Consider the following 27,577-nt stretch of genomic DNA (forward strand, 5'->3'; position numbering starts at 1 on the left):
AGTGGGATCACCCAACGTGGGAGCGCAGGCCCAGAGGTCAGGGGAAGCAGATAGGGAGACTCAGGGTGGGTCCAGCAGTGGCCACGAGGCATCGTAGTGTAGGCAGGGCCTCTTGGGGCCAGGCATTGGGAAGCAGTTTGTGGCCTTGTCGTCGAAAGCCATGGTGGCAGTCCTAGCCCTAGCGCAATCCTTATCAGGCCATGCGCAGGGCTCGGGGGCCGTTGTGGCGGCCAGCGGTGAGGTGGCGAGCGTGCGGCCTAACACAGTTAGTGCAGAGTGCGCAGCGGACACGGCTCCCTCTGATGGCGGCTCACGCGAGAACTCCTCCTCCGAGATTTCATCTGAGGAGGAGGAGGAGAGTAGCGGCCGCCATCTTGGGAGCAGGAAGGAGCCGGAGGAGACACCCTCACGCGACCGGAGCTCCACAGGTAACTTGGGGAGACTACCGGTCGCGGGAGGGGCAGCAATGGAGCCCGCGGTGTGTGAGAGGGGGCACTTACCTCGCGCAGTAGAGGTGGCAGGTCCAAGCAGGGCGCGGTAGTTGTGTGGCAAGGAGAAAGCCCCGCCAGTTCACGTGTGGATTGTTGGGCATTCATATGTCCACTGGGCTCACATCAGGGCGCAAATTGGATTCCCAACGTCCAAGGCAAGCTTCCGGTGGTTAGGGCGCAGGGTATTGTTGTGGGCTGATTTGCCAGCGCTCTTGCAGGAGGTGGACAGAAGGTGGGGGCGGCCTAATATTTTAGTGCTGCACCTCGGGGGCAATGATTTGGGGGCACTGCCCGCATTGGACCTGATAAAAAGAATGTCAGCAGATGTGCGTTAGGTGCACACTTAGCCTTACAGCAAAGTAAGGGGGCGCTAGTGATAATATAGATAGTGATATTAATCTATATACTCTTTAAAAAATGCAAATTGGTAATTGTGTATACAATACAGATAAAAAAATAAAACAAAATAAAAGAAAAATGAAATAAAATCCTCTCAAATGAGGGAAGTCCAAATATAATTACAAAATCAAGGCAAAAAATGAGTCCTTTTCAAAACCAAGTGGAAAAGCCCTGTGGTGGCTGCCTCCTCCTCGCCGACTGGTCCGGGTATAATTATGAGGAATAGAAGAAAATAGAGGGGCGCCACATGTGTAGGATCAACAGATATAAAAATCATTAATAACAGTAGTAGAGCCAAATGGGTACTCACACACTTCACAAGCACACCAATGTGCTGGTAGTAGCAGGCTGCAGATTCAAATAGGTGTGGCAGCTCACCTCTCAGGTAGTACTGTGATGCTGGAGATGGAAAAGGAGACACAGAAAAAAAGCACTACATGTGCAGACTGTTAAAAATATAACAAACAATATTTTCAGTGGTACAGATGGTTACTCACATACTCCATGAGCACACTTATGTGCTGGTAGAAACAAGCTGCAAATTTTAGGCAGGTGTAGCAGCTCACCCCAGATCAGATTTCTTAATGCTGTAATCAAATGGCTCCAATAGGTAACACAAAGTCCCAAAAAGGTAGAGAGACTCTTATGTATCAGCAGGGCAGTAGGTAGGTAAAGATATCCACTCAAAGGCGTATTTCCAGTAAAATACAAATATTTATTAAAAACCAAAAGTTAAAAAACACAACAGAACAATTGCTGTGTTAGGTGGATAAAAAAGGGGTTGACAGTGACCCCAATAATGCAACGCGTTTCTCGGTTTTGCACCGTTTCATCAGGCATAAAATTGTTCTTATTCCTACCTCTCCTGCCTCTGCTTTATATAGCCAGCTAACAAACATTATCCTCCTTTCAGAGGGGTGTGTTTAACAATTAATCACTGACACCTGTCTAAGGTGGCTAGTCTCCTAATTACAAAATGTTAAGGAAATCCAATGTACCTATATATGCAAGAAAACTGTCTATTTGTTGTTTATAATATACGTGTATATGTACAAAAGACTAGCTTTCTATCTGATATACGTAAGTGTATAAGTGTAAGGGGGATTTTCTTTCTATTCTATAGATCTCCCAACAGTGATAGTCTATTCCTATACTATATATGTTATATGGCTCATCCATCAGTAATATTTCCCTATATTGATTCCCTATATTAATTGGCCGGGGTGCATATGAATTTTAACCTCTGTGGGGTTTTTTTCCCCTATATCTAGAAATATTCATAGCCGTAAACTTTTTACAAAATAATCTGTCCTCTTAATAATATGTCCTAACGTTGTACTTTATAGGTATTAATGGGGGTTTCTATACTACGGTAATTTTACCAATGCTGCACTCCACAAGCAGCATATATGAAATTTGCAGCGAAACATTAACCCAATATTGACTTGGGTCAACTAAATGGTATGCACTGTATTATAAATAGTGCCCTAGTGTTCCGATTTCTTTAGATAAATTTGTAATTTTTATAATTACATAGTATATTCGATCCCAAAATGTGTTAAAAATCACACATAATAAATATCAAAATAAACCACGATTGTGGAGCAAAACAGTCTAAAATTTAGTATTTAAATACAAAAAATCAAATTTATGTTGTTAAATCTTGGAGTAATGCATAAAGTAGCATATGGTGAATATTAATATGGTGTATAATATAACATAATATGTCTCAAAGTGTGATGTTGCAACTAAATGTGACAGTAATATAAAGGTGATTAGACCATCTAATGTGATAAAAATGTGTCAAGATAATCTATTTATAAATTCAAAGAAAATACTTATTCACTGAAGATTAAAACTGTAACTAAAAAATACTAATACTAAAGTGATTCCTAACTCTAAGTGTCCTCTATATGTGAAGAAAAAATAAATAAAAATAAAAATAAATGAATAATAAAAATAAAACTGAGTGTTGTGTAAATATATATTAATAATAATGAAACAACCACACCTGTAATTCAGGTGTGGAAAAAATTAAAACTAGTTAAGGAAACTATTGTTTAAAAGGCCGCCAGATCTAATACCTCGTTCAGGCCAGAGGGAAACAAAGACTGGAATTTGAATATCCAGTATGTTTCCCTCTGGCGCAGTCAAGTGTATCTATTGAACCCTATTTGATTGGGAATATGTTCAAGGGGAGTGATGACAAAGGTGTGGTGGTGTCCATGGTGTTGGATTGTGCTGTGTCGGGAAATACTATGTTTAAGTGATCTCTTTTTGATATTTCTCAAGTGTTCACTCCACCTTGTACGTATCTTCCTGCAGGTGCGGCCCAAGTATTGTAGGCCACATCTGCAGGTCAGAACGTAAATAATATAATCCATACTACAATCTATTCTTTTCTTGATGTGGAATATTTCTCCTGTGGTATGACTTTTTATAGATGTACAACCATGTGTGATGTAACTACACATGAGACATCTTGATTTATTACATCTAAATGTGCCTAATTTTTCTCTTCTAGTTATGGGAGATTTGGCAGTATGTAAACCATTTCTTTTTGATAGTACTATTTTGCTTGGGGCCAATTTTTGCTTTAAAGTTGGCGCTCTCCGAAACACCGTCCGTGGGGTCTTGCCAATAATATTTTTAAGAATTGGATCTTTTAATATTATCGGCCAATGTCTCTTTAAGATTTTTTTAATATGGGAATGTTCAGAGTTATACTGGGTTATGAAAAGAGGGTCTTTCAAATGGGCCATTCCTAATTCATTGGGACTATCTGAACGGGGAGCTAAGATGGTATTTCTATCTTCTCCCCTTGCCTTAAGAAAGCTGTCTTTAATAAGCTCATTGGGGTATCCCTTTTCCCTAAATCTGGTAATTAATACCTCTGATTGTTTGTCATACAGTGTCAATGTGCTACAGTTCCTTCTGATTCGTCTAAACTGACTGTAGGGGATGTTGGTCTTCCAACCATTGAGATGGTTGCTGGAGAAATGGAGGAAGTTATTACTATCCACCTCCTTGAAGTAAGTGGAAGACACAACATCCCCCACGTCATTCCATCCGAGACAGACATCTAAAATTCAATTTGTTCGGCCTGTAGATTATGTGTAAATGACAAGCACATATTGTTAGAGTTGAGGTGACTAGTGAATAGTATAGCTTCATCTGTGGTTCCCTTCCATATAAAGATGAGTTCATCGATGTAACGGCCATAGAATACCAGGTTTGCCACCCAGTTGGAATTGTAAATGTATCGGTCTTCAAAGACACCCATATAAAGGTTGGCAAAACTGGGGGCAAACCTGGTACCCATGGCCGTCCCCTTGATTTGAAGATAGTAATCATCCAGAAATTGAAAATAGTTATGTGATAATATGTATTCTATACTAGTGATGATAAAATCTTGTTGTACTGAAGGAAGATAAATGTCATTATTGAGATATTCCCTTATTGCATCAACCCCTAGAATGTGATCTATATTAGAGTAAAGGGCCCCCACATCACAACTCAACCAAAAATACTGTTCTCCTCTCTTGACATTCTGAAGCTTGTTTAATAGATCTGTAGTGTCTCGAATGTAAGACGGTAATTTATTGACATATTTTTGTAGTAAAAGATCAATATACTCCGATAGACGGTCTGTTAAACTGTTAATCCCTGAGATAATGGGTCTACCTGGGGGTGAAGTCTGGTTTTTATGGATTTTTGGTAGGTGATAATAGAATGGAATGCTTGGGTGGTCTGGTAAAATATATTGTTTTTCCTTCTTGTTTAGGACCCCCTTATTGAGGCCATCCAGTATTAGATTTTTAAGAATTTTACTATATGATGTTGTGGGATCACTGTCTAATTTCTTATAATATTCGAGATCCAATATTATGCGTTTAGCTTCAGAAATATAATCGGGGTAGTCCTGTAGGACAATCCCCCCGCCCTTGTCCGCTTGTCGTATTACCAGGGTTTTATTGGCAATTAGTTGTTGTAAGGCTTTTTGTTCATTTGGCCAAATTTGCTTATGTTGTTTATGATTTCTGGTTTTCATCTTACTTTGTTTCTGGCATAATTTGTTCAGATCTTCTAAAACTAGCTGTTGGAAGAGATCAATATAAGACCCCTCCTCTCTGGGGGGATTAAATGTTGAAGATGGTGCTAAATTGGTGTGTACAATCTGTTCAAACAAATTATTTGTAAGTTCAATTGGTTCTGTATAGATGATTTGTGTCAAATTTCTGGGGTCCATATTATCTGTAAGTATTGGTGTGCCATCTAATTTATGTTTTCTTAGTTGTTTTGACGCAAAATATCTCTGTAAGGAGAGTTTTCTTGTGAAGGAATTTATATCTACAAATAAATTAAATATATTCAGCTGATTAGGGGGGCAAAAGGAAAGACCTCTGCCTAAAATTCTAATTTGGTCATCTGTAAGTGTATGAGATGATAAATTGAAAATACCTTCTTTTAGTCTCTGTAGCTTTGTTTTTTTGAGGGTGTGCCCTCTCCCTCTCCTCCCTCGTTTGGGAATGATCTTTTCTTGTTGTTCACTGTTGTTTTCGTTTTGTCCCACAATGGGGCCAGGGGTCTCTCCCCTAAAAAATTATTCCCAACAGAGGTGGAGGGTCTTTCTTGTCGGGAATGTTGCTGTTCAATCGGTCTGTGAGGAGAGTTATCATTAGTATCTCATAAAACATGAAATCTATTCTGTATTGGAGTCTCATAGAAATGGTGGGGGGTACTTGCATGTTCATTGCTATGTTCCCAATGGTTTCTATCTTTTTGCCCATAATGCCCCCTCTCAGATTGTCTATGAAATTGGTTGCTTTCGTAATGTCTGATTTGTGGAGTATAATTGGCCCCATTGTAATGATTGGAGTTGTGTGACCCTCTATTGTTCTCCTGGTGATTGGTTCTGGATTTCCAATTTGTTTGTGGTTGTTGTCTATTATAGTTTGAATTACTAGATGAACTCTCTTGTGTTCTCCAATTTGTGTTTCAATGGTTAAATCCCCCATTATATCCATAATTGTGAGTCCTAGCTATATTGGAATTTTGTTAATCAACCACACCTTTGTCATCACTCCCCTTGAACATATTCCCAATAAAATAGGGTTCAATAGATACACTCGCCTGCGCCAGAGGGAAACATACTGGATATTCAAATTCCAGTCTTTGTTTCCCTCTGGCCTGAACGAGGTATTAGATCTGGCGGCCTTTTAAACAATAGTTTCCTTAACTAGTTTTAATTTTTTCCACACCCGAATTACAGGTGTGGTTGTTTCATTATTATTAATATATATTTACACAACACTCAGTTTTATTTTTATTATTCATGTATTTTTATTTTTATTTTATTTATTTTTTATTTTATTTTTTTCTTCACATATAGAGGACACTTAGAGTTAGGAATCACTTTAGTATTAGTATTTTTTAGTTACAGTTTTAATCTTCAGTGAATAAGTATTTTCTTTGAATTTATAAATAGATTATCTTGACACATTTTTATCACATTAGATGGTCTAATCACCTTTATATTACTGTCACATTTAGTTGCAACATCACACTTTGAGACATATTATGTTATATTATACACCATATTAATATTCACCATATGCTACTTTATGCATTACTCCAAGATTTAACAACATAAATTTGATTTTTTGTATTTAAATACTAAATTTTAGACTGTTTTGCTCCACAATCGTGGTTTATTTTGATATTTATTATGTGTGATTTTTAACACATTTTGGGATCGAATATACTATGTAATTATAAAAATTACAAATTTATCTAAAGAAATCGGAACACTAGGGCACTATTTATAATACAGTGCATACCATTTAGTTGAGCCAAGTCAATATTGGGTCAATGTTTCGCTGTAAATTTCATATATGCTGCTTTTTTCACATATAGAGGACACTTAGAGTTAGGAATCACTTTAGTATTAGTATTTTTTAGTTACAGTTTTAATCTTTAGTGAATAAGTATTATCTTTGAATTTATAAATAGATTATCTTGACACATTTTTATCACATTAGATGGTCTAATCACCTTTATATTACTGTCACATTTAGTTGCAACATCACATTTTGAGACATATTATATTATACACCATATTAATATTCACCATATGCTACTTTATGCATTACTCCAAGATTTATCAACATAAATTTGATTTTTTGTATTTAAATACTAGATTTTAGACTGTTTTGCTCCACAATCGTGGTTTATTTTGATATTTATTATGTGTGATTTTTATCACATTTTGGGATCGAATATACTATGTAATTATAAAAATTACAAATTTATCTAAAGAAATCGGAACACTAGGGCACGATTTATAATACAGTGCATACCATTTAGTTGAGCCAAGTCAATATTGGGTTAATGTTTCGCTGTAAATTTCATATATGCTGCTTGTGGAGTGCAGCATTGGTAATATTACCGTAGTATAGAAACCCCCATTAATACCTATAAAGTACAACGTTAGGACATATTATTAAGAGGACAGATTATTTTGTAAAAAGTTTACGGCTATGAATATTTCTAGATATAGGGGAAAAAAACCCCACAGAGGTTAAAATTCATATGCACCCTGGCCAATTAATATAGGGAATCAATATAGGGAAATATTACTGATGGATGAGCCATATAACATATATAGTATAGGAATAGACTATCACTGTTGGGAGATCTATAGAATAGATGGAATAGAAAGAAATTCCCCCTTACACTTATACACATACGTATATCAGATAGAAAGCTAGTCTTTTGTACATATACACGTATATTATAAACAACAAATAGACAGTTTTCTTGCATATATAAGTACATTGGATTTCCTTAACATTTTGTAATTAGGAGACTAGCCACCTTAGACAGGTGTCAGTGATTAATTGTTAAACACACCCCTCTGAAAGGAGGATAATGTTTGTTAGCTGGCTATATAAAGCAGAGGCAGGAGAGGTAGGAATAAGAACAATTTTATGCCTGATGAAACGGTGCAAAACCGAGAAACGCGTTGCATTATTGGGGTCACTGTCAACCCCTTTTTTATCCACCTAACACAGCAATTGTTCTGTTGTGTTTTTTAACTTTTGTTTTTAATAAATATTTGTATTTTACTGGAAATACGCCTTTGAGTGGATATCTTTACCTACCTACTGCCTTGCTGATACATAAGAGTCTCTCTACCTTTTTGGGACTTTGTGTTACCTATTGGAGCCATTTGATTACAGCATTAAGAAATCTGATCTGGGGTGAGCTGCTACACCTGCCTAAAATTTGCAGCTTGTTTCTACCAGCACATAAGTTTGCTCATGGAGTATGTGAGTAACCATCTGTACCACTGAAAATATTGTTTGTTATATTTTTAACAGTCTGCACATGTAGTGCTTTTTTTCTGTGTCTCCTTTTCCATCTCCAGCATCACAGTACTACCTGAGAGGTGAGCTGCCACACCTATTTTAATCTGCAGCCTGCTACTACCAGCACATTGGTGTGCTTGTGAAGTGTGTGAGTACCCATTTGGCTCTACTACTGTTATTACTGATTTTTATATCTGTTGATCAGTGTTCCCTCTAAGGCCAGTTTTGTGTGCGGCCCAGCAGTGAAACAGTTAATTAGGTAACCACACCCTGCAATTAGCAAACATTGCACAATGCAGGTGGAAAGGTATGGTTCTCTTGTTAACTGTTTCACTGCTGGGCTGCACACAAAACTGTCCTTAGAGGGAACACTGCTGTTGATCCTACACATGAGGCGCCCCTCTATTTTCTTCTATTCCTCATGGTTGAAGGAGGTGACTGTGGGGTGGTCGAATGTGGTTGCAAGACTGCATTGGAGACACATTGTCACTCAGAAGGCCGCGTATAACGTGCGCAAAAAGGTCAATAGGGAGATGGGAAGGACGGTCACGGGCTTGGGGGGTTTCGTGGTCAGGCACGAAACTATCACGGCCGACAAAAAGGAACTATTTAGGCCTGATGGGGTCCACCTGATGGACGTTGGGCTAGACATTTTTCTAAAGGACATCAGGGGAGCCCTATTGAGGGTTATTTCATAAAGTTCAGAAATGTGGTTATGTGATTGCTGTTATTATTGTTACTGTTTAGTTAATATCGTTACTGTTTATGGTTGTGGTTGATGAATAGGTACCTGTTGGTTTTTTGTTTTGGCGGCAAGAGTTCGCCTGGCTCTTGTGGCGGGTGGTCAATGCCCTGGGGAGCGGGCACAAAGAGAGAAGAGTGACGGTCCAGAAATAAGGGAGGGGTTATGCCCGCCAGGCGCTGGTCTGGGGGTCCCCTCCCTCGCGAATGTGGGCCGAAGATCTCTCAACATCACAACTCTCTCTGAGTGCCATTGGGCGTGTCAGCCGGGTGTCACGCTGCAGGTATCGGAATGGGCCTTGACCATCTGCTAGTAGGGGCTAGGATAGGGAGAGATGCCGCCAACGATGATTTATTACGAACTTGTTGCCAAGTTTTGATGATAGGTTGATTAAGTGCCTAAGTGTAATTAGAGTAACGCTTAGGCACTAGTTAAAGCGTTTATTTAATAAACGTGGACTGTGACCGGTCCTTTTTCTCCCAACAATGGTGTGTGTTGTCTTATTTATTTAGATAAGCTATTACAGTTTGGAGGACGGAATAGGGGGTTTAGACCTTATGATAGTGGAGGGCCCTCTAGTGGGCCAGTAACAACATTAAGGGATTACCAACTTGAAGTCTGGAGAAATGCTAAAGCCATGTTTGTTATAATGTTGCATGTGGAGAGGCGGTGTCTGTTCTTACCTTTATAGGGTCCTGCAGCAGTGATTTCAGCCTCTTTCGGTTTCCAGACTTCAAGGAGAAGGTTTTCCCGCCCACCCGTCCCATGGAAGAAGTGAATGGCAGCAAATAAGCGGCTGAGTAGGGTAAGCCGACTCGGCAGGGGTAGGTTTAATTGAGCTAGCCTGCAGTAAGACTGAGTCTTTAATATAGCCATCCACCCCTGGCAGTTGGGTTGTACGATTCTGTTGACAGGGGTCACCTTACCGGGTTGGTGGATATGCCTCAGCAGGCGGGTGGTCAATGCCCTGGGGAGCAGGCATAAAGAGAGAAGAGTGACAGTCCAGAAATAAGGGAGGGGTTATGCCCGCCAGGCGCCGGTCAGGGGGTCCCCTCCCTCGCGAATGTGGGCCGAAGATCTCTCAACATCACAACTATCTCTGAGTGCCATTGGGCGTGTCAGCCGGGTGTCACGCTGCAGGTATCGGAAGGGGCCTTGACCATCTGCTAGTAGGGGCTAGGATAGGGAGAGATGCCGCCAACTATGATTTATTACGAACTTGTTGCCAAGTTTTGATGATAGGTTGATTAAGTGCCTAAGCGTAATTAGAGTAACGCTTAGGCACTAGTTAAAGCGTTTATTTAATAAACGTGGACCGTGACCGGTCCTTTTTCTCCCAACAATGGTGTGTGTTGTCTTATTTATTTAGATAAGCTATTACAGTTTGGAGGATGGAATAGGGGGTTTAGACCTTATGGAAAGCTGTTGTAAATTGTATGCTCTAACTGAATCATGACATCTGGGGGTTTTTTTTTTTGGGGGGGGGTGAAGTATGTCCCTTTAAAGGTTATAATAATTACATTTAATCACTGCTAACCAGTACCTTTAATTTCTCTGAGTGGAAGTCTAAACTTGAACTTTCATCAATCTATAATCTTTTTGGCAACTGCCTGCGTATTTTAGAGTGAACTATGGGCCTGGAACAATTATTTGGCTCTAATCCATTACATGTTAGTTAGTATTAATACACAACTTTACCCAAGGATCTGTAAATGAATAACCTTGTTACCATCTCACAAATATGGATGGGGGCACTCATTTTGGTTTTACATATATGAACTCATCATTCAAAAGAATGTACAAGATAGACAATATACCCCCTGTCTTACCCCCCCCTCCCCATTATTAGAAATATGCTTCAAATAAAGAGGAATGAATTGGTAAAGTATTTAAAAGAAGTAAGTTTAATACATGTTTTTTGATCGCAGGGTATATGTTGACCATGTGTGTCCACAAGGGAAGGGGGGGGGGTTCCCCACTTGGAGTACAAACTGCAGGGGAAGAAATGGAATATTAATTTTTTTATTCTTTTGATTTAGACGAAAAAGCACAGTATTCTGGGTGTTGCATAGCATTCTGGAATTTATAGTTCACTATTTCCCGCTCAGTTTTCTGCCACTGCCGCTTTGGTCTCTAATTGCCATCCTGCATTGTACAGTGGTGGGGAGTGAGCTTCCTGGAAGTCAAAGTTTTGCATTAGGTTACGCCCCCTCTTGTGTGTGTGTTATGAGTCATGTAGGGGGATTTACACTCCCACCACCTTTTTAACAGCAGCGAAGAATAAGGGATCTCATTAACTCAATAGTAATGTGTTTTTCAATTTATGTGCAGTGTACTCCACACATACTGCAATAGTTTGCTAAACATTTTGGCAATAGCACAAATAGAAGAATGTTTATTTTACATATTTTAGGTAATGCACTGTTAACAGTTTATAGCTTTATATGTATGTTGACTTATGTTGGTTCTTTTATGTTTAATTAACTGTATAATTAACTGTATGATGCTACAGATCAAATAAACAAAGCACTAAATAATAAATAAAACTATATGCTCCTTCTATTTTCATTTATAAGTTAGGAGTCTGGATAAAGACATTCATTTTATTACACACCCAAAAATATGTGTAAAAGTGTACCCAAAATGTATAGTAGACATGTGCGTTTCATTCTGAATTGAAATTAGGCTGATTTCGGAGATTCAGATCAATTTGAATTTCCGAATTACCCTAGCAACGAAACTAAACTAATCCGAATGCATTTGTACCGAATAAATACGAATTAGTTCTGCAATAACCTACTTACTGGCCTTCCTCTATCCCGCCTCTACCCTCTTCAATCCATCCTAAATACCTCTGCCAGACTGATCCACCTTTCCCGTCGCTCTATATCTGCTGCACCTCTCTGTGAGTCCCTTCATTGACTTCCCATACACAGCAGAATTAAATTCTCACCCTTGCATACAAAGCACTCGCCAATTCAGCTCCCCTCTACCTATCCTCTCTAATCAACAAGTATACTCCAGCCCGCCCTTTAAGATCCAACAATGACCTGCTCCTTGCTTCTGCCACTGTCACCTCCTCTCATGCTAGACTGCAGGACTTGTGTCGTGCATCACCTACCCTCTGGAACACTCTTCCTCGTGCTGTCAGGCTTTGCCCAAATCTTTCTTCCTTTAAATGCTCTCTGAAGACTTTTCTGTTCAGAGAAGCCCCCAACTCAATAATATTCCTCTTACCTAACAACATTTTCCTCCTCTAACTCTGCATTAACATCTTTCTCAATCTTGCAGTCCTCACCTCCTGTTTCTCAACCTCCTACCCTTCTAGATTGTAAGTTCCCATGGGAATAGGGCCCTTGATTCCCCCTGATCTCAGTTCTTTTGACAGACTTGCATTTTAGCCAATCAGTGCCGTCTCATAAGTAACTCCACGGGCGAGAGCACAATGTTATCTATATGGCACACATGAACTAGCAATGTCTAGCTGTGAAAAACTGTCAGAATGCACTGAGATAAGAGACGGCCTTCAAGCTTAGAAATTAGCATGAGCCTATCTAGGTTAAGCTTTCAACTAAGAATACCAAGAGAACAAAGCATACACTGTCTGCATTTATCATTTCACAAGCATTTCATGTGAAATGCTTGTGCAATGCCGCCCCTGAACATTTGCAGCCAATCGTCAGCTAGCAGGGGGTGACGGCTGATTGCTTTAAGCGGACGCTGCTTCATAAATCGAACCCCCTATCTGAATAATGAAAGTTTAATTTTGACTAGACTGTCCCTTTAACAGCTGTACATTTTAGCTGAGAAATGCATCGCAAACTTAAAGGGACAGTTTACCCTAAATTTTTCACCCCTTTAATTTGCTCCCTAATTTTACCTGCTGGAATCTTTTAAATTTCTTATAAATAGTTCCTTTACCTTTGAATCAGCAATTGAAATAGCTGATTTTGACTGTGGTATACCTACCTATACTGAACATTTCTTTACTTAAGTATAGGCTATAGAACAGTTGTGTAAACATAGCACACTGAAGAAATTACTCTCCCAATGAGAGGTAGGCAAGAAAGGTAAGATATTCAAAACCTCACTATAATGGAGAGAAATCACATAAAATCTTTGAAATGTTTCAAATAAGGAACAGTACATAGCAACATAAACATTTTTAAGGTAACATTTCTGTTTCTAAAAAAAAATGTAAGTGCCTAGTCGTACCGACAAGACTTCTAAGAATATCAGACCCTAAGTATTGGATTTTGGTGTACAGACAAAGATAATATAAAGGAAACAATTGTGTGTACAGAAAGTGATAACATAGGGAGATTTGATTTTCCTGCAAGATCAACCCATTTTGATTGGTTGTGGTTTCTAAGGACAAAACTAGCTATTTCATATACCAAATGTAACCTAAAGAAGCAATTTCTCATACGCTTTATACTCTGCTGCAGCTATAGCAAGTCATTGGAAACACTTTAAGGGAAGAACAATGTTATACAACCCCTTTAAACACTGCAATAAGAAAATTGTGTTCTTTTTTCATACATTAGAGTTTATGTTTTTATTTTAATATGGTAAAATCACAAACTCTGTGTCACGCTCCGTTCAGCTGTTCACTTTCAGTTCAGCTGTTCTTACCTGCGCTGTTGCGCTAAGCTGCTTTGCCTAGCAACATCTTACCTCACTGAAGCCGTCCCACTCTGCTGACATCAGACCGGGTTCTTATTCCGGCGTCTCTACTCCACTGGTGCCCGTTTGTTTTACCTTCTGTGGCTGTTGTGAGTTAATACTTTCTGGATTTCCTGTTATTGAACTTTTGCCTGTCTGACATTATCTCTGCTTTATCCTTCCAAGCCTGAAGATAAGTTTTTTGCTTTCTACCTGATACTTGTTTCCTATCATCTTCTACGTTATTGCTAGTATCTATCTGCCTGAATACACGTTGCCAGACCTTGCCTGCTTGACTACTGTATTGGTTAACCCCTACCTGCCTGAATACACATTGCCAGACCTTGCCTGCTTGACTACTGTATTGGTTAACCCCTACCTGCCTGAATACACATTGCCAGACCTTGCCTGCTTGACTACTCTATTGGTTAACCCCTACCTGCCTGAATACACATTGCCAGACCTTGCCTGCTTGACTACTCTATTGGCTAACCCCTACCTGCCTGAATACACGTTGCCAGACCTTGCCTGCTTGACTACTCTATTGGTTAACCCCTACCTGCCTGAATACACGTTGCCAGACCTTGCCTGCTTGACAACTCTATTGGTTAACCCCTACCTGCCTGAATACACGTTGCCAGACCTTGCCTGCTTGACTACTCTATTGGTTAACCCCTACCTGCCTGAATACACGTTGCCAGACCTTGCCTGCTTTACTAGTCTATTGGTTAACCCCTACCTGCCTGAATACACGTTGTCAGACCTTGCCTGCTTTACTAGTCTATTGGTTAACCCCTACCTGCCTGAATACACGTTGCCAGACCTTCCCTGCTTTACTAGTCTATTGGTTAACCCCTACCTGCCTGAATACACGTTGCCAGACCTTGCCTGCTTGACTACTCTATTGGTTAACCCCTACCTGCCTGAATACACGTTGCCAGACCTTGCCTGCTTGACTACTCTATTGGTTAACCCCTACCTGCCTGAATACACGTTGCCAGACCTTGCCTGCTTGACTACTCTATTGGTTAACCCCTACCTGCCTGAACACACGTTGCCAGACCTTGCCTGCTTGACTACTCTATTGGTTAACCCCTACCTGCCTGAATACACGTTGCCAGACCTTGCCTGCTTGACTACTCTATTGCTAAAATGCAAATCTAGATTGTAAATTCCTCGAGAATAGACCCCTCAATTCCCCCGTATCTGTCTGTAAAATGTTGTCTTTTATTGTATTGTTTCTCCGTTGTACATTTATCCTTGTACCCATGGGCAGTGCTGCGGAATCTGTTGGCGCATTATAAATAAAGAATAATAATATATCTGTCAAAAGAACTGAAATAAGGGGACAGTTTGCAGAGGCTTAGATACAAGGTAATCACAAAGGTAAAAAGTATATTAATATATACTCTACTTTAATGAAACAGTTACTCAAAGACAAGGAACTAGAATACACCAAAACTAGTCAAGAACTAACTGACATCAAATCTACTTGTGAATCCTTTACTAATGATTCAAAATACAAAGATTACTCATCTCAATTGGAAACGACTTTGAAGAAACTCGACGATGAACTAACAGAGAATAAACTAAAGAAATACCACAGATACTGCAAAGATTATGAGCTTAATACTGTCTACAACTGGACCACAAGCAGACAAAGCAGGAGGAATAACAGCAATCATAAGAGAAAAGCTGCTGATAAAAAAGTCACGTTCTCTAGCTTTGAAACAGATATTAGTGATGAGAGTCCACGAGCTTCTACTCCTATCGAAGATAGAGACCAGACTCGCATCAGTGAACCAACAGTCAAACCAAAGAAAGGATCCTCACATAGATCCATAGAAGAGATCACATCTACCAATCACATCAGTGGCTCGACTAATGTCTCTGCAAAAAACGATTCACCTATCGAGGTCGGTATGGCCACTCCGGCGAGGTACCCAAGCAGGAGACCCGTAAGAGGAAGAGGTCGGGGATCAAGGAAATAATAAATGAAAATGAGAATCACCATCAACAGGATCACCATCACAAAGACCTCAATGTGGTAAAATTATCAAGTATACAACTCAATAAAGATGAATTGACTGTTCTTTCTAAAGGCCTAGGATTTGCTCCAAGCAAAGATTTCAACCTCTTTGGGACATTAGTAGACCTAAACAGATTTACCAGAAAGCTTACATTAAAGAGACACTTTGCCTTAGCAGACAGGAACTCTGCACAAGAATCAGCTAGAGGCTTACCAATGATTAATAACACTGATGGAGAAGCAGAAAGCAACATAAACCGAAGTCTTGTCATTACCAATATTGACATTGATAGCTTTAACTTTGATGATCAATGTGAAATTGTCAATTTATTATCACTTGAAAGTGAGAGTGCACGATCCAACATACAAAATCTAAGTATCCCCACCATCACTACCAATGCGAATAAATATTTTTATCCCATACAAATGAGGGGGGGACTTTATAGAGGTCTTCCAAAGTTTGGTTGAAAGGGACCTTTACGCATTAGCCAGAGAAACCAACATTAGTACCAGTTTGAAATATGGGAAAAGTAATAATCTATCTAAGAAGGAGAGATACATTCTAAAGAAATTACAAGAAAATAGTGACCTCATCATCCAAAACTCTGATAAGGGTGGTTGTATAGTAGTACAGGACAGGGCACAGTATACTAGTGAGGCTCTCAGACAGCTTGGTGATGACACCACCTATCGTAAATTGACATTCAATCCGACCAGGAAATTTGTCATGGAACTTAATGATTTTTTAGACAATTATGTACAGGAAGGTGTCATCACTAAGTTGAAGGCTGACTCTCTTAAAAACCAATTTCCGAACACACCAGTGTTCAAGCACTTACCTAAAATACACAAGAACAGAGAACGCCCTCCTGGGCGCCCCATCATTTCTGGTGTGGGATCCCTAGGGGAAAAACTTGGGTCCTTTATTGATACAGTCTTACAACCCATTGTTCAGATAACCCCAGCATATCTCCGTGATACTAAGCATCTGTTAAGACTGCTAAACTCTGTACATGTTGATGAAAATGACACTCTACTCACTATAGATGTCAATTCACTATATTCATGCATACCACACAATAAGGGGATTGAAGCTTTGCAGTCTATGCTCGAGATGTATACTACATATGAACACAGGTTTATTAGATTTGTATGTGAAGGTGCAAAATTTCTTTTGAACGATAACAACTTCACGTTTGAAGGTACCCATTACGTACAAAACCAGGGCACCGCCATGGGTGCGAAGTTTGCACCATCATATGCAAATCTCTACCTAACACATTTTGAATTTCAAAAGATATTCCATGATAATAATCCTTTTAAGTCACAGATGGGGTTTTATAGAAGGTATATCGATGACTTAGTTATATTATGGAAGGGTGACATCAATTCCATACCTACATTTGTGAAATATCTAAATGATAATAATCTCAATTTGGGGTTCACATACACAGCATCAAAAGAAGACATACCATTTTTAGACATCACACTGAAGTTAGACAGCCTGTCACATTCAATTATCACCTCTACATTTAGAAAACCAACATCAGGTAACACGATCCTACGAGCAGATTCACATCATCCAGCTCACCTCAAAATGGCCATCCCAAAAGGGGAATACATGCGCCTTAGACGCAATTGTAGCAATGTTCACACTTATATAGAACAAGCTCATTCTCTCACTCAGCGTCTTCACATTAGAGGCTATGATATTAGCATCTTAGAAAAAGTTAGCAAAGAGGTTGAACTCATGCATAGAGATGAGCTTCTTAAAGACACCCTCAAAATTAGATCTCATGGTAATAATAGCAGCAACCAGAAAAGTTTAAAATCACCCATAACCTTTTCCACTTGCTATAGTAGACAATTTAACCGTATCAACAATATCATAAAGAAATATCTCCCTGTATTGGACAGAGATGCCCTGTTACAAGATTCATTACAAAATCAGGGCATTAGACTAGTTAGTAGAAAAGCAAGAACTATTGGAAGTCATCTAAATAGGGACTTCTCAACAAAAGCAACAACTCTTGGTTACAACCAGAAAAGGGATTCTTTAGATGTAAAAAGACCCCCTGCAAGAGTTGTGAATTCGCGCTTTCCGGCAGAGAATTTAAATCCAAGACCACAGGTAAATGCTTTGACATCAGATTTAGACTCAATTGTAATTCTAGATTTGTGGTCTATTTAATTAACTGTAAGATCTGTTGTAAACAGTATGTAGGCAGGACCACTAGACTCCTCAAGGATAGGGTCAGGGAGCATTTGCTCTCTATTAAACATGACCCTCCCTCCACTCCAGTAGCTAAGCATTTTGCTGAACACTTCATTTCTCTGGGTATTCCAGTTAATGACCACAACCTCAGTACCATGTTCAGCTTCCAAGGTATAGACCACGCCCCTTATGACATTAGAGGTGGGGATAGAACGGCAAAGTTGAATAAAAAAGAGGCTTTTTGGATATTTAATTTAATGACCGGTACTCCAAATGGTATTAATAAGATAACAGATCTTAGATACTTTATAGACTAAATTGTCTACACCAAGACACAAATATATACAAAATTGTCTATAACAAGACACATATATATACGAAAAATTCCCTAATAATCTAACAAGGTAATAAGCATATCTGTTTAAGTACAAATAGGAGCCTCCTCTCTTGTCCCCCAGAGCGCTCTTTAGTTCCAATAATAGTATATTTAGTTTCATTAATTTTAGACTTGGCCTTATCCGCTTATTAGACTCACATGAATCTTATATTTCACACAGTTCATTCACAATTTCTTTGTCTATATAGACATAGATCAAATTTTGACTTGATCCTTATCAGGACATTCTACTCCAACAAATTTTGAAAAGGACACATATTAAGTTTTCTTTCTAATTTCACCAATTCACTCTTTTGCCTTTTTCACTAACCACATCCGTACACATCACCCCAACGGAATTTATTTTATCATTCACATTGAGTAAGCTAGCTCACACATACACCGTAATTAACAAAGCAAGTCAAGCAAACGAATTAATTGTTTCATAAGTCTTTAAATTCTCCCCTAAACGTATAATACTTAATATTCTAACAACGACAATTCAGATATAAATCTTTTAATATCTTAAACTCATATATGAGACTTGTAGAAAAGTCCCAGTTTGAATCCTCTGTGAGTCCGCTGTACATTGTATTAATAACATTGTTATTCTTTTATAATTTGCAGCTTGAAAATAATTTTATGTTTTTTAGCACCTGCTCATACGAATTGATTGCAGAGCAACTCCTGTTTTATTTTGCTGCCTTCTTTGGAAAAGGCTAATTCAATATGTTACTGGTCACGGCGTTCTCATTGTGTCTCTCGTGTTAATTACTAATATAGATACAAGATATGTACACATATAGCACTGTGGACACAATGTTACTTTCGCTGATTGCTTTAAAGGGGTTTTTTTCAAACTCAGAAGTAATAAGTCTCCATAGATGGCAGCAGCTGTGCCTTTAACCATAATGAACAGGTGCTAATTTCGTTACGTAAGCAAGTAAGCCTTTTTAAGCTGTTTGTTTGTTTGACTTTGTAAGTCCCTGACGAAGTGCCTCTGGGCAGGAAACGCGTCGGACGTTTGTGCTCAATGTACCCCTGAGTATGTTTCACCCTGTGAATGTTGAATCTACCTAAATAAAGAAGTTTTTTTACCTGCACTAAGGCCTGCGGCTGTGATCAGTTTCAATACAGGTAACCCTATTTGTTCATTTGACTACTCTATTGGTTAACCCCTACCTGCCTGAATACACGTTGCCAGACCATGCCTGCTTGACTACTCTATTGGTTAAACCCTACCTGCCTGAATACACGTTGCCAGACCTTGCCTGCTTGACTACTCTATTGGTTAACCCCTACCTGCCTGAATACACGTTGCCAGACCTTGCCTGCTTGACTACTCTATTGGTTAACCCCTACCTGCCTGAATACACGTTGCCAGACCTTGCCTGCTTGACTACTCTATTGGTTAACCTCTACCTGCCTGAATATACGTTGCCAGACCTTGCCTGCTTGACTACTCTATTGGTTAACCCCTACCTGCCTGAATATACGTTGCTAGACCTTGCCTGCTTGACTACTCTATTGGTTAACCCCTACCTGCCTGAATATACGTTGCCAGACCTTGCCTGCTTGACTACTCTATTGGTTAACCCCTACCTGCCTGAATACACGTTGCCAGACCTTGCCTGCTTGACTACTCTATTGGTTAACCCCTACCTGCCTGAATACACGTTGCCAGACCTTGCCTGCTTGACTACTCTATTGGTTAACCCCTACCTGCCTGAATACACGTTGCCAGACCTTGCCTACTTGACTACTATATTGGTTAATCCCTACCTGCCTGAATATATGTTGCCAGACCTTGGCTGCTTGACTACTCTATTGGTTAACCCCTACCTGCCTGGATATACGTTGCCAGACCTTGCCTGCTTGACTACTCTATTGGTTAACCCCTACCTGCCTGAATACACGTTGCCAGACCTTGCCTGCTTGACTACTCTATTGGTTAACCCCTACCTGCCTGAATATACGTTGCCAGACCTTGCCTGCTTGACTACTCTATTGGTTAACCCCTACCTGCCTGAATATACGTTGCCAGACCTTGCCTGCTTGACTACTCTATTGGTTAACCCCTACCTGCCTGAATACACATTGCCAGACCTTGCCTGCTTGACTACTCTATTGGTTAACCCCTACCTGCCTGAAAACACGTTGCCAGACCTTGCCTGCTTGACTACTCTATTGGTTAACCCCTACCTGCCTGAATATACGTTGCCAGACCTTGCCTGCTTGACTACTCTATTGGTTAACCCCTAGCTGCCTGAATACACGTTGCCAGACCTTGCCTGCTTGACTACTCTATTGGTTAACCCCTACCTGCCTGAATACACGTTGCCAGACCTTGCCTGCTTGACTACTCTATTGGTTAACCCCTACCTGCCTGAATACACATTGCCAGACCTTGCCTGCTTGACTACTCTATTGGTTAACCCCTACCTGCCTGAATATACGTTGCCAGACCTTGCCTGCTTGACTACTCTATTGGTTAACCCCTACCTGCCTGAATATACGTTGCCAGACCTTGCCTGCTTGACTACTCTATTGGTTAACCCCTACCTGCCTGAATACACGTTGCCAGACCTTGCCTGCTTGACTACTCTATTGGTTAACCCCTACCTGCCTGAACACACGTTGCCAGACCTTGCCTGCTTGACTACTCTATTGGTTAACCCCTACCTGCCTGAATATACATTGCCAGACCTTGCCTGCTTGACAACTCTATTGGTTAACCCCTACCTGCCTGAATACACGTTGCCAGACCTTGCCTGCTTGACTACTCTATTGGTTAACCCCTACCTGCCTGAATACATGTTGCCAGACCTTGCCTGCTTGACTACTCTATTGGTTAACCCCTACCTGCCTGAATACACGTTGCCAGACCTTGCCTGCTTGACTACTCTATTGGTTAACCCCTACCTGCCTGAATACACGTTGCCAGACCTTGCCTGCTTTACTAGTCTATTGGTTAACCCCTACCTGCCTGAATACATGTTGCCATACTCTACTTGCTTGATTACTCTTTGGTTAACCCTTGCCTGCCTGATTTCAGTTGCCAATCTCTGCCTGTCTGAATACGCCAATTCCGGACCCTGCTCTGCCTGCTATCAAATTTTCAAGTACCATCCTTGAAACCTTTGAGTACTCCAGTTTCTATTGAGTTAACTTTACTATCATTTAAAGCTGTCATGGGGTCAGGTCCTTGTTTATACTCAGTGTGCTAGTGTGTTATTTAAGCTCATTCTAGCATTTGGGTCTGATTCTGGACTTTTCCTAACCTGACACTCGGTAATCTGATAGATCTGGCAAAACCATCACTTCAGCATTTTGGTAGATATGGCAAAATCATCAACAATGTGCTCCTTATGTTATTCTTTTAAATAAGCAAAGTACTATGAGCCAAACATTTTGGAGCAACTTTTGCTGTCATCCAGATGTCGTCATTTTCAGGGACGTCTCTGTATTTTCATCAGGACAACGCCAAATCACATTCTGCCCGGATTAAAAGAGCATGGTTGTGTAAGCAGAGAGTGCGGATGCTAGCATGGCCTGCCTGCAGTCCTGACCTGTCTCCAATTGAGAATTTGTGGCGCATTATAAAGCGCAAAATAAGGCAACAAAGGCCCCGTACAGTTGTGCAGCTGAAGACATGCATAATGGATGAATGGGCGAAAATTCCACTTGCTACCAACTCGTGTTTTCAATGCCCAAACACTTAATAAGTGTTATTAAAAGAAAAGTTGATGTTACACAGTGGTAAACAGTCGACTGTCCCAACCTTTTTGGAGTGCATAGCAGTCATCAGATTTAAATGAGTGTATATTTCCAAAAATACATTAAATTCACAAAGTAAAACATAAAATAATGTGTTAATATTGTGCTTCCAATAAAGTACAGCGTGAATTGGATTTTCGCATGACTCTTTCTGTTTGTTTGTTTTTTGTATTTTCCATACTGTCCCAACTTTTTCGGAATTGGGGTTGTAGTTACAAGGGTTAACACCCTTCATTTAATAGAGGGTGTTTTGAATAATTTGCAGATGATGATAGAGATTACCTACAAACCAAAGGTGCTAAGAAACTGATTTATGAGGGTCAGGATTAAGGATGGGGAATGTTTCTCAATTTTAACACATTTTTTTCATTCGTTTCGAATTTCTAATGTTTGTACAACATTCTAACATTCGTTTCATGTATCAATTTACTAAATTCCCTACCACATGAACTATTGAACTTCTGAATAGTATTTGTTAAATCGAATAATACATTCAAAATTTCGAATGTGGACATTCCATCTAATTAACTAACATTCGAATTTGAAAGTGACATTCAAAAACTGTAAATAGCATACGATTATAGAGTTTTTGAGAATATTCGTTCTTATCAGCATTCTGCTGGTTGTATTTACTCAATATGTATTCTAGTCAAAGGATAGAACTCTTGTGCGCTTAAAGCTAATACCCAATATGGAAAGATTAAAATGTCAAAGGTTTATTAATACAAATCTTAAAATATCACAATCTGATAAATATACTAGATCTATAAAATATCACAATATTTTATTATAGTTGATTGAATTAGGTTGGCCAACCGTTAAAATTATATAGTGTATAAAACCATTATATGTAAAAAATATGAAACAATCTTGGTTTTGTTCTGAAAGAGCTGAATTAGACTTTTTGTGCAGCTCTAGAAAATGGTGTTTCCCATTTAAAAAAAAAAAAAAAGACTAGCGCTCTTTCAAACCATAAAAGCGCTAGTTATTAATAAGACGATAATGTTTGTGGAAGAGCAACACTGTTTGAATAAACACTTTATGTAAAAAACACTTTGTGTAGAAAATGTTTCCAAATTTGCATGCAAAGGCTAAGTGCTTCTGAATGAATTTTCCTTGTTTAGATGTTTTCAGTACTTTTGATAGTTCGTGCGGTGCAAGGATGTTCTGATATAATCACATAAAGTTTGCTGTTGACTGCGCTAATTTTAAAGACAACGTATATTACAAGTGCACTTGTTAACAGTTTGCTTTCTAACCTTGTTTTCTTGATTCTTTCGACGGCTTTGTCCTGCCGACCTCCTGCAACAAGTCACCAGTCCTGGAGCGTTGATTCTGCGGTAAGCCCAAATCCACACGCTGATTCAGCGGTTGGCTCAAATCAAGCGCCTTACCCTCAGGCTTCCTGTGATTGGTTGTTTTGTGGGCGTTTGTTCCAGCTTTTTCCGCTGTTCGTATTTGTCCGCTCTACGGTAGACTTTAAGATGTTCAAGTTGAAGTTCATGCAGTTGTGCGGTGAACTTTTAAATTACGTGTTAGAGTAAAAGATTTGTGCAGTTTGATAGTTATGATTGTCCGCTCTTCTGTGGACTTAGAACAAAGATGTTCAGATGAGGATTAGCAACGCGTTTCAGCTGAGTACCTCAGCCTTTTTCAAGCATGCAAATTGTTTCACATTTTTTACATATAATGGTTTTATATACTATATAATTTTTTTTTTATTTTATTTTATTTTTTTATTATTTTCTATTTTTTCAGAACAACAACAAAAAAAATAACTTCCGACAGTTTACGCCTTGCAAGACGTACTTTGAATATTTAACAAAAAATGGTCTACAATTCGACCTCAACAATCTGTTTGCGCCACGCAGGACGCAGTTTAAGCATTTAATAAAATTAGTTTGTAGTTGACCTTGAATATCTTATTGGTTTTTAACTTATTTAACCTGTCTTAATAACAATAGAGAAAAGAAAAAAAGAAAAGAGAGAGAAAGAAGAAGAGAGAGAGAGAGAAAAAAAAAAAAAAAAAAAAAGGGGTCCCCCCTCCCACTCGAATCGCTCCCCTCGCCCCTCAAGGGATTATACTTAACAAAGTTTGTAAGGGATACATCTAGCACGGTGCAATGGATCGGCTTTCTCTTCAGAAGTTTTTACCAGATCCCAAGGAGTACCAGTTCAGAGTTCCTAAATGGGAAGATTAAATCATTTATCTCCATATCCGGCAAGGATCTAATAAATACTGACCATTTGTTAAAAAATTGTCTAACATCCTCTTCATTATCCAAATTGGTATCTCTTTGCTCTAACAGGCATTGTTTTTTTAAATTTCTGGGGTGGATGGCGTTGCTCTTAACTTCCAGTTTTTAAAGATGAGATATCTGGTGGCCAATATGGAAAGGAAAGTAATGTTATCATTTATTTGGTGTTTGGTGTGGTTCGGAAGCCCGAAAATAATTTGTGACTGTGTTAAGCCTGTTATAGGGATTTTAAGGGTTTTGGTAAGCCAATACTCTAGCTTCCACCACAGATGTCTTATTTTGGGGCATTCCCAGATCATGTGAAATAAATCTGCTGCTGTCTGTGAGCATTTTGGACAAATGTTGAACCCACTGTTACAAATTCTGCTACCTTTTTTGGGGGTAAAATAAGAGTTGTGTATTAGTCTAATATGCGACTCTCGCCAGGTGGCTGACAGGGTGACCTGAGATATTTTCTGACTTGACAATTGAATAAGTTTAGTATCAATACTAGAGTGAGGGATCATCTGGTTCCATAGTAGAGCAAGTTTCTGCATCTCCAAATCAGCTTTGCTGGAGTTGATTAATTGATAACATAAGGAGATGGACCTCTGCCCATTTTTGTAAAGTAATAACCAGCTATCCAATTTACCCAGGGACCAGGTCCAAGCTGATTCTGTCATGAGCTCTGTGGCGAAATGTCTACTTTGTAAATAAGCGAAAAAATCCTTGTTGTTAATTTTGAATTATCTTTTTAATTCTTCAAAGGATTTGACACATTTCCTGTCTATGTCTATCAAGCATGTCACCTTGTCTAATCCTTGATTATGCCAAGTTTTAAATAGAGTCGAGCTCAGCCCTGCCGGAAATTTTGGGTTGCCCAAGAATGGCAGATGTTGGGAGACTTTACAATTTAAAGATAGAAGATCCCCCACTTTCCACCACGCCTTCAGTGGATTAAAGAGAGATTTAAACCATTTAATTTCTTTAGGTAATTATTTGGGTGGGCAGTGAATTAATGCTGAAGGGATGTACAGATAGCATATGGTTCGCTCTAATGAATTGTTTGTTACATAGTTACTATTAGAGATCCAATCAGCCACAATTCGCACAAGAAAGGCAAAATTGTAGAGGTGAATATTAGGCAAGGCAAGACCTCCATATTCTTTTGAGAGGGATAATTTCTTTAGAGATATCCTTGGTCTTTTCCCTTGCCAAATAAACTTGCTGAGTGCGCTATTAATTAAGCGCACATCCCTTTCCAGTAACAATACTGGAGTGTTCTGTAATACATAGAGAAGTTTTGGTAATAAAATAATTTTAAATAGAGCTATCCGGCCAGAAATCGACAATGGAAGGCCCTGCCAAATTTTCAATCTCTCCCTTATACTTTTTAGGATTGGAGTAATATTAAGGTCATAAAGGTCCGCCGGATTAGAGGCAATGAGGATTCCTAAGTATCGGAAAGAGTCTGATGCCAAGCTAAAAGGAATGTTGGAAAGGGAGTTTTTGTTCTTCCTCAGCCATAATAGTTCTGATTTTGCTTGGTTAATCTTGTAGCCTGAGAAGGATCCAAACCTTATAGCAATATCCAAAAATTTTGGTATGCTAGAATGAGTATCCGAAAGATAGAGTAGAACATCGTCCGCATAGAGGGCTATTTTTATTACTTGTTTGCCTATTTTAATTCCCGGCAGTTGCTGTCTGACCATAATCGCCAGGGGCTCTATTGAGACGTCGAAGAGCAGGGGAGAGAGAGGGCACCCCTGTCGGGTTCCTCTTCCAAGAGTTATCTGTGAGGAAATGCTGTTATTCACAATCAGTCTTGTGTAAGGTTCTTTATATAAATTTTTGATAAATCTCAGAAATTCGCCCTTGAATCCAAATTTGTTTAAAGAGGTAAAAAGATGATCAAAATGAATTGAGTCAAAGGCTTTCTCTGCGTCTATTGATACAATAGCTAAATCAGGGGCATCTCCCTCCCCCCGACTCACCGACGTCCCGTCTGACTTGAAATATTCAGTTATAATGAGAGCCTCTCTTATTTTCGCTGAGGAATTTCTTTTGAATAGAAATCCAGCCTGATCTGAATGTATGATATTAGTAAGTGATTGCTGTAGACGGCTGGCAAGGATAGAGGATAGAATTTTATAATCCACATTTAGAAGGGCTATTGGTCTGTATGATTCTTTGAGTGAAGGATCCTTCCCAACCTTCAAGATTAAGATTGTGTTAGAGGCAGAAAAGGAAGTAGCTACTGGCTCTCCCTTGACATAGATACTATTATAAAGGTTGTTGAGGTGGGGCACTAGCTCAGTGTTCATAATTTTATAGAACTCATTTGGCATACCGTCTGGACCTGGTGTTTTATTAGGGGGAAGGTCTGAAATGATCTTTGTAATCTCAGACTCCAATATTGGGGCATTAAGGATTTCGAGTAAGTCGGCTGTAATTTTAGGATAGGAAATTTCATCCCAAAATTGCCTCTCATATAACTGGTTTGAGCTCCTATGGGAATATAGGTCCTGGTAATAACTGTCGAATGCTTGTGCAATCTCTTCAGGTTTTTTTAAAGAGATGCCATCTTGTTGTATAGTTTCAATACAGGATGATTTTTTCTCTTTTTTAACCAGGTTGGCAAGCAATTTGCCAGATTTATTCCCAAATCTATATAGCCTGGCTTGCAGCTTTAAATCCCTCTGTGTCTCCTGGAATACCGCAAAGGCATCCCTAGCATTCTTAGCTCTGATATATTTCGCCCAATTCCTGGGCGAATTTTCCAGGAGATAAGAGTTGTAGGAATTAATTACTGAATTAGTCATTTCTTTTTCCCTCTATCTTATTTTCCTCAGTCTCATAGCACTGTAGGATATTATTTCACCCCTGAGAACAGCCTTCGCGGCCTCCCAGAAAACCAGAGGAGAATCTATGTGGTGATGATTATGTTGAACATAGTCAGCAAATTTAAGTTTGAGCCAGTTTTTGAATTTTAAGTCTGTCGCAAGGAATGAGGGAAAAATAAAACGTATAGGTATGTTTTTAAACTGGTTCAATTGAAGCTCCAGATAGGTTGGACCATGGTCTGAAAGAAAGATGGGGAGAATACCTGTCTTTACTTCGAATTTACATAGAGTATCACTGATCAGAAGTAAGTCGATTCTAGACATTGTTTTGTGGGCCCTAGAAAGGCAGGTGAAGTTTCTAACATCTGGATTTTGACATCTCCATATGTCCTTAACTGCCAGATTCTGCCTGATTGATTTCAATAACTTTGCT

Source organism: Bombina bombina, chromosome 7 (assembly GCF_027579735.1).
Source record: "Bombina bombina isolate aBomBom1 chromosome 7, aBomBom1.pri, whole genome shotgun sequence".
NCBI classification, from domain to species: domain Eukaryota; kingdom Metazoa; phylum Chordata; class Amphibia; order Anura; family Bombinatoridae; genus Bombina; species Bombina bombina.